This window comes from Solanum stenotomum, unplaced genomic scaffold, assembly GCF_019186545.1.
Source record: "Solanum stenotomum isolate F172 unplaced genomic scaffold, ASM1918654v1 scaffold616, whole genome shotgun sequence".
Classification (NCBI taxonomy): domain Eukaryota; kingdom Viridiplantae; phylum Streptophyta; class Magnoliopsida; order Solanales; family Solanaceae; genus Solanum; species Solanum stenotomum.
In genome coordinates, this window is record NW_026036072.1 from 96729 (window position 1) to 103473 (window position 6745).

Genomic DNA, 6745 nt, shown 5'->3' on the forward strand with positions numbered 1-6745 from the left:
ATGGTGTTATTTCAATGACATTATGTTGTTGCAAAAATACTGACAGAAACCAGATAACACTTCAAGAAGTTGCACTTACAGATATGGGAAGGGACATGTTCAAAATAAGTACTGATTAATCATGTATAGGAAGAATACTTACCCCAATCTCCCTAGCTGCTTCAGTTACATAAGTTCCATCTTTTCTCTTATGAGTCCCAGTTCACATTTTGTCTCGATCAACATCATTTCCCTTTGCCTTCTGAAATTTTCAAATTGTAAAACATTAGTAAGTAATTAAAAATATACTTATCTAAGCACATCGTATTATACTACCATTTCAGCTCTTCTTCTAGCCAAACTCTTATTAGTACCTCCAATATGAGGAATTTGGTTTTGTCGAATCTGTTGATTCTTCTTGCAAAGTTTCTATAATTTAAATAAGAACAATATGAACAGTTAACTTCAGAAAAGTGACAGGAAAGAAGCAGTGAAACGATAGAAAAAAAAAAGTTGCAGCAGTGTCAGAGAAGAAGAAGCAATAGAAAGAAGGGAAAAGGCCTAAACAGTGTCAGAGAAAGAAGAAGTAGAAAGAAACAAAAAACCACAATAGTGGCAACGAAGAAAAAGAAGAATTAGAAGTGTTAAGTACCTTTGTTTTTTCGTCCAAGCTATAATTAACAAACAGTGTCCATTGATCCATGGGTATGCCCTTCGGCAATTTTCTAATAATCTCTTCTTTACTCAATAAGGAATTTTCTGTCGCATGCCATAGTTTATGCATGTGGTCCTTCCACTTTTTGCTAAGATTACCGATAGCCCATCTTTTTGCCATTTGACGATCAATCCTAAGGAGAAATCGAGCCTTCAGAAAAATAATGTTAGTTTACAGCAGTTTTACATATGTAACTAAAAGATGCATGCCCAGCAAACAAATTTACAAGGTAGTATCATTAGGATTTCATCAAAAAGACTATCAAAACAAGAATTGGGCATGTCTGGCCATTTCGTAAAGCTGATTGGAAAGTACAGAGAGTTTGTGGCAAGTTGTCCCATAACTCCCGCAACTATGCCAGCTGCTTTTCCAATAGGTACACCATATTCATCACATTCTACAATTATCCGCAATCCATTTTCAAAGTTTAAGACATCCCTAACCTTCAATCTAACCATTTTTGTTACTTGATGTTGATCTAAAACAAAACAAAGGTCAAGTTCACGTTAGTTGTTGAGAAGGTTAAACTAACTTTACTCGTGAATAAGATATCAAGTTGATAGGTAAATATTGCAGTATTTTAAAAAAGTTGTTGCGGTGAAATTTAAATTACAGTAAAATAACATTTTTTATGGACCTCTAACATCGACAAATCAATCAGGATTGTCTTCATGATATTTATATTTAGTTGGCTGTGAAGAAACTCCATCAGAAATAGATGGAACGACAGATTGTGAAGAGATTCCATCAGATGATGAAGCAGAAACATGTTGACATGTTTTTGATTGTGATGATGGAGATGAAGCTTAAGCCCATGGTTGAGACTGAGATGACTGTCCTTGAGTAAGTGAAGAGCTCTCGGCTGATTTGAACATATTTTTATACAAATTTGCTTTGGCATCTCTTCATACATATTTAAAAAGTTGTAAACTTGCACACATATAGCCAATTCTAGAGACAATTAAGATAGAATCAAGTTTTTCGACTCAAGTAAGAAATTCACTATATATATTACATCAGTTCCATAAAATTAGCAAAACCAATCACATAAAAAATGTCAATTACAGTAGCCTTCTACTTTGAATAGTCCCCCATGTTGAAAAATTAGTGCTCTTTTAGTCACCTTCCAACCGTCTGCTTAATATATGACATTCAGTTAACAAGAAATATCCTCCCAACCCAAGACTTATCTGGCCTCCTTCTCTGTTACCAAAGGCATGGATAGTTCTCCTAGCATGGTTGAGACTAAGATGACTGTCCTAAAGCAAGTGAAGAGCTCTCGGCAGATTTGAACATATTTTTATACGGATTTTGCTTCGGCATCTCTTCATACATATTTAAAAAGTTGTAAACTAGCACACATATGCCAATTCCTATTCTCTGCTATATTTCTAGTCGTGTTTATTGGGTTGATAATATATGTTTAAAATTCTCGACTAAATTAAACACTAGGATCATCCGTAGTGAAAGGAACTAGAGTTACTTCTTAGAGCTATATTCTATTTTTCTACCCCATAACTAATCATTCCATCTTTAAAGGGTCACTTTTTTCATACTTTTGTGGTTCACTTACCCTAGACCATACTGATTACAGGGTATTTGTAGAGCAGTAATAACTAAGAGGGAAATGATTTTAACATTGCGAAAAGTAAGTAGTAGTATTTTATGAACTTCTTTAAACTCTTCAGTGTGATGAAGTACTACTGTGTCAGAAACTATGAACAGAGAACAAGGTTTGGGTTTAGGGGTATTTTCGTGAATCTCATATTGGAACGTTAAATAAAATGTACCAACTTTTTAAACATGGGGACAATTAGTGCTCCAGGACTCCAGGTAAAAGAAGGATAATTATAGGTCTAAAGCCAAAAGTAAGGGATGATTTTGGGCTATTTCTCACTACAACCCCCTCTCTGCTCAACAAACAACAAAGATCAGGGAATCCTCTGCCTACTTGACCAACAATCAACTCTCAATGCGGACAATTGAGTACCACATATTGATGTGCTTGACATTTCACAATAGGTAATTTGCAAGGAGCGGTAAAATATCATGATAAATATCTCAGCAGCTCAAACACTCAGCAGAAAAGAAAGTTACATTGATAAGAGTTATATACCTATCACACGATTTACTGTCGAAGTTGATCTCAATACCTTCACCAGCAGGTTTTGATGCCTCACCAACCTATCAATCTCATATATAAATTTAGGTTAATAACTGGATTATACAAAAAAATTAACAAAATGTAACTATAATCTAAAAGAAAGAAAAACCCTAACAAAAAACTTGAATCCTACCTGCATGAACCGTAACAAATCTCTACAATCCCAAACATGCATGAATTCTAACAAATAGAGAAAATAATACAGGATTGGAAAATAATCTAACAAAGAGCTTACCTATCAACTTAGCGCCATTTCAGATTGAACAGAACAAAAGCTTTGCTGGTGAAAGATGGTGATGGCGGTTGCTTTGCTAGTGAGCGAAAAAATTCAAATTGAAAAGTTATACAATGAAATTGAGAAGCCTATAGGCCATGGGTCGAGAGCTAATTTGGCGATTGATTTGAGGATATTGAGAACTTACCGAAGCTGATTTGGGGATTGATTCAAAGTGAAAGAGAGAATGAAAAGCGTTTGACTGATTTGAGTAAATTGATTTTCTTTGTAATTAGCAAAGTCCTCATTATAATGATCAGAGGAAATTGTGACGTAACACTCCCACTTTGAAATCAATAAATACGATTATTGTATTATTTTTCAATCTTCATTATTGTTTTCCGGACTCGAATTTTATTATCTACCATAAGTCTTGTCCTGGTAATGGCAAGTGTCTCATGAAGGAATGACAAGTGGCTCATGAAGGAATACTCGTTTTGTGAAGCTATTCTTAGAAAGTTCAGAAACTCTAAATATATAAATTATGTTAGTTGTGCCATAAAAATGAAGTCCAAAAAAAATCTTCTAAACGGTTCTCGATTCTCGCAGTAGCAATGTGAGTATAACTGTTATGGATACTAAGGTGATTTTAGGGGTAAATTCTGTTGATCAGCCGTGGATGGATCAGAAATATAAGGCGATCAAAGGCTTCATCAAGATCAATGAGTTATTAAAAAATGATGATCCTGAAATATATGATAATGTTTGATACGGCCAGTGACGTAGGCAGAATTTTTTCTAAGCGGTGTCACCATTAAAAAGGACAAGAATAGCTCAAGAAGAAAATTAATGAAGATTTTATTTTAGGCCTCTAAAATTCGAGATCCTATTATTAGTGAACTTTATGAAAAAAATATTTTTCTTAAACATATAAAATTTTGATTAAATTAAAAAATAAAAAAAGTTTGTCTACTCTTTAAATTAGATAATATTTTAAAATTTTCAATTAAAACATGAACATCTTCATATTATTAAATAAAGCTTTATACAAACATTATTCAACCGATTGTATTGCAAATAAATGATTAATAAAATTATTATTATGAACAAATAAAAATTCAAGCATATAATTAAAAAAAAAAACAGAATAGCAAGAAAATACTTACATGATGTGGAGCTTCGAGATACCGAATAACAATGATTAATCAACAAGAACGGAAAGAAAATTGAAGAAACTCACAAGTCAGAAATATACAAATACAAGGATAGGAGTCAACACTATTTTTATTTAACTATAATTTTAATTGAGGAAGGACTCAAAGATTTTGAGTTTTATTTTAATTCTAAAAATAAAAAAGAATAGTTATATTTTGAATGAATTAGAGTGGGTCAGTTTTTAATGAATTGTTTTGAATTTAAAACAAAAAAATTAAGAAAAGAAAAATATGAAACATGAAAAAAGAAAAAAACGCGGATATAAAAACCCACCCCGTAGGGGATCGAACTCAAGACATGGAGCTTTATATGTAGCGCCTCTACCACCTGAGCTGGGGGTGTCCTTTTAACTTTCTAACCTTTTAGTTTATTTTTTTATTCTTTTAAATAGGTATATTCCATAAAAAAGAATTGACGAAGCCGTGTCACGTGACACACCTTAGATGTACTTAAATCCGCCCCTGGATACGGTGACACATTGTTGGAGAAGAGTCAAACACAACATCAACCAAAACCACAAGAAGAATCTGAGACACTTTGTGAAATAGAAGAATCCAGCTTTGTTACAGAAGCCTTAGATAATGTGCCTTTGAAGGATATATTGGATGCAATTAGGGAGAGTAATAGTACATTATTGTTGGACCAACAGTCTTGGTCACACATTTACAAGATATGTTGCTCTGAAGAATTGGTACTACCTGGACAGTTTTAGCTAATTTTGTGGCTAATTTTGTTGACAATGCTAACTAGCTATCTTCAGTTTTTGAAATTTATATCTGGAGTTTTGAGCTATTTCTTAGAATGTTTCTTATAGTTTATGTAAATTCTATGAGAAAATACATAAAATCGCCCCTGAACTTGGCGGCAAAACTTACTTTAGCACTTTAACTTTACGAGTAATTATTGACCCCCCTAATCTCTTTTCAAGTGAATTAAAATATACCTTAATATTATAATACCAGTCTCACAATGGCAAGTGCATTCCACATGCGCCATGTCATTGATATGTCAGCGCCACATCATTGCCACGTCAGCGTCACATTAAACATTATTTAAATTTTAATTTTTAATTCTTTTTTATTTCTTTTTATATACTCACAATTTTAGAAAGTAAAAGAAAATCTCAAAAAATAAGAATTAATCCATGAATATAAGAAAAATAATCTCAAAAAAAAAAAAATCAATTGAAAGAGATTCAAAATCTCAAAATCATTCTCACAAAAACACTCAATTTTTAAGACACATAATCAAAACAAATAAATAATAACAACTAAAAATATAATTTGAAATGAAAAATTTGTAGAGTTTCATTAAAAAGAGTTTCAAGTTCATCACATTCAAACCTTGCCATAAATACTAATTTTAATTTGAAGCAAGAATAAATTGATGACTTTCCTATTTTTTCCTTGTTCATCACACTTTTTGGGTTTATTGATAGAAATAAAAGGAAATGAGGGTAGAAGAAAAAAGATGGAAAGTTCAACAAAGAAAAAGAAGAAGAAAAGTGTGAAGCACCGAGGTTCAAAGGGAAAGAAAGAGGGTAGGAGTGGAGGGGTTCGAAGAAGAAGAAAGGGGTAGTGCAAGTGGTGGTCGAGGGCGGGAAGGGTGGATTGGGTGTGAGGAAGATGAAGGGGCGGGAGGTGGGGGTGGGGTTGGTGGTACTAAGGGCCGGGGAGTGGTAGGAAATGAAGAAGATGAAGAAAAGAAAGACTATTGGATAAAAACAAATAATTGGGGTCCACTTATTCTTTTTTTCTTTAGTTTTTGGTATTTACGCGCTTTAATTTTTTTGAATAGACATGTCAGCGATTTTGGTGCATTTTAAATCACTTGAAAAGAGATTAGGGGGTAAATAATTACCCGTAAAGTTAAAGTGCTGAAGTAAGTTTTGCTGCCAAGTTAAGAGAATAAGAGAAATTTTATGTATTTTCTCAAATTCTATTTGTCCAATTCAATGTCCAATTTCTAATTTTGACAAAGAAACTATTATTATAAGCTTGATCACTTGTTACAAAAGTTCATAGAGTCCCCTTAATGAAATTTTTGTTCCATCTTAACCAAATCTACATTCATATATTGGTATTGATGAAGGATCAATTTGGAGTTACAAATAGAAAGGCACATGTTATAATATATACGTGTTTGTTAACAGAGGAGTTAAAGGAATGTTAATTTAATTTGAAATATGTGATATGGTAATTCAAACTAGTTCTTGTTCAAGGTAGATTGGATATCGTTGGAAAGTGTAACTTGAATCACTAAACTATTTCTGGTTTTTTTTAGATGATTTCAAAAGAAGAAAAAACTACACCTTTTTATCTAGATTTTCTTTGAATCTATATGTCCAATGTGATCGATTTGAAGTACGAATGTAGTAACAAGGAATAAATGTCCAAATTTACGTCACCTTTATTTTTGGGACGGTGAGCGTACCTCTTTAATAAATATAAGGGCTTAA

The 6745-nt window shown here is 32.7% G+C and overlaps 1 pseudogene; it reads right to left on the minus strand.

Moving 5' to 3' along the window:
• Positions 1-202: 202 nt before the first annotated feature.
• LOC125852844 (uncharacterized) lies at positions 203-1152 on the minus strand (annotated as a pseudogene).
• Positions 1153-6745: the final 5593 nt, after the last annotated feature.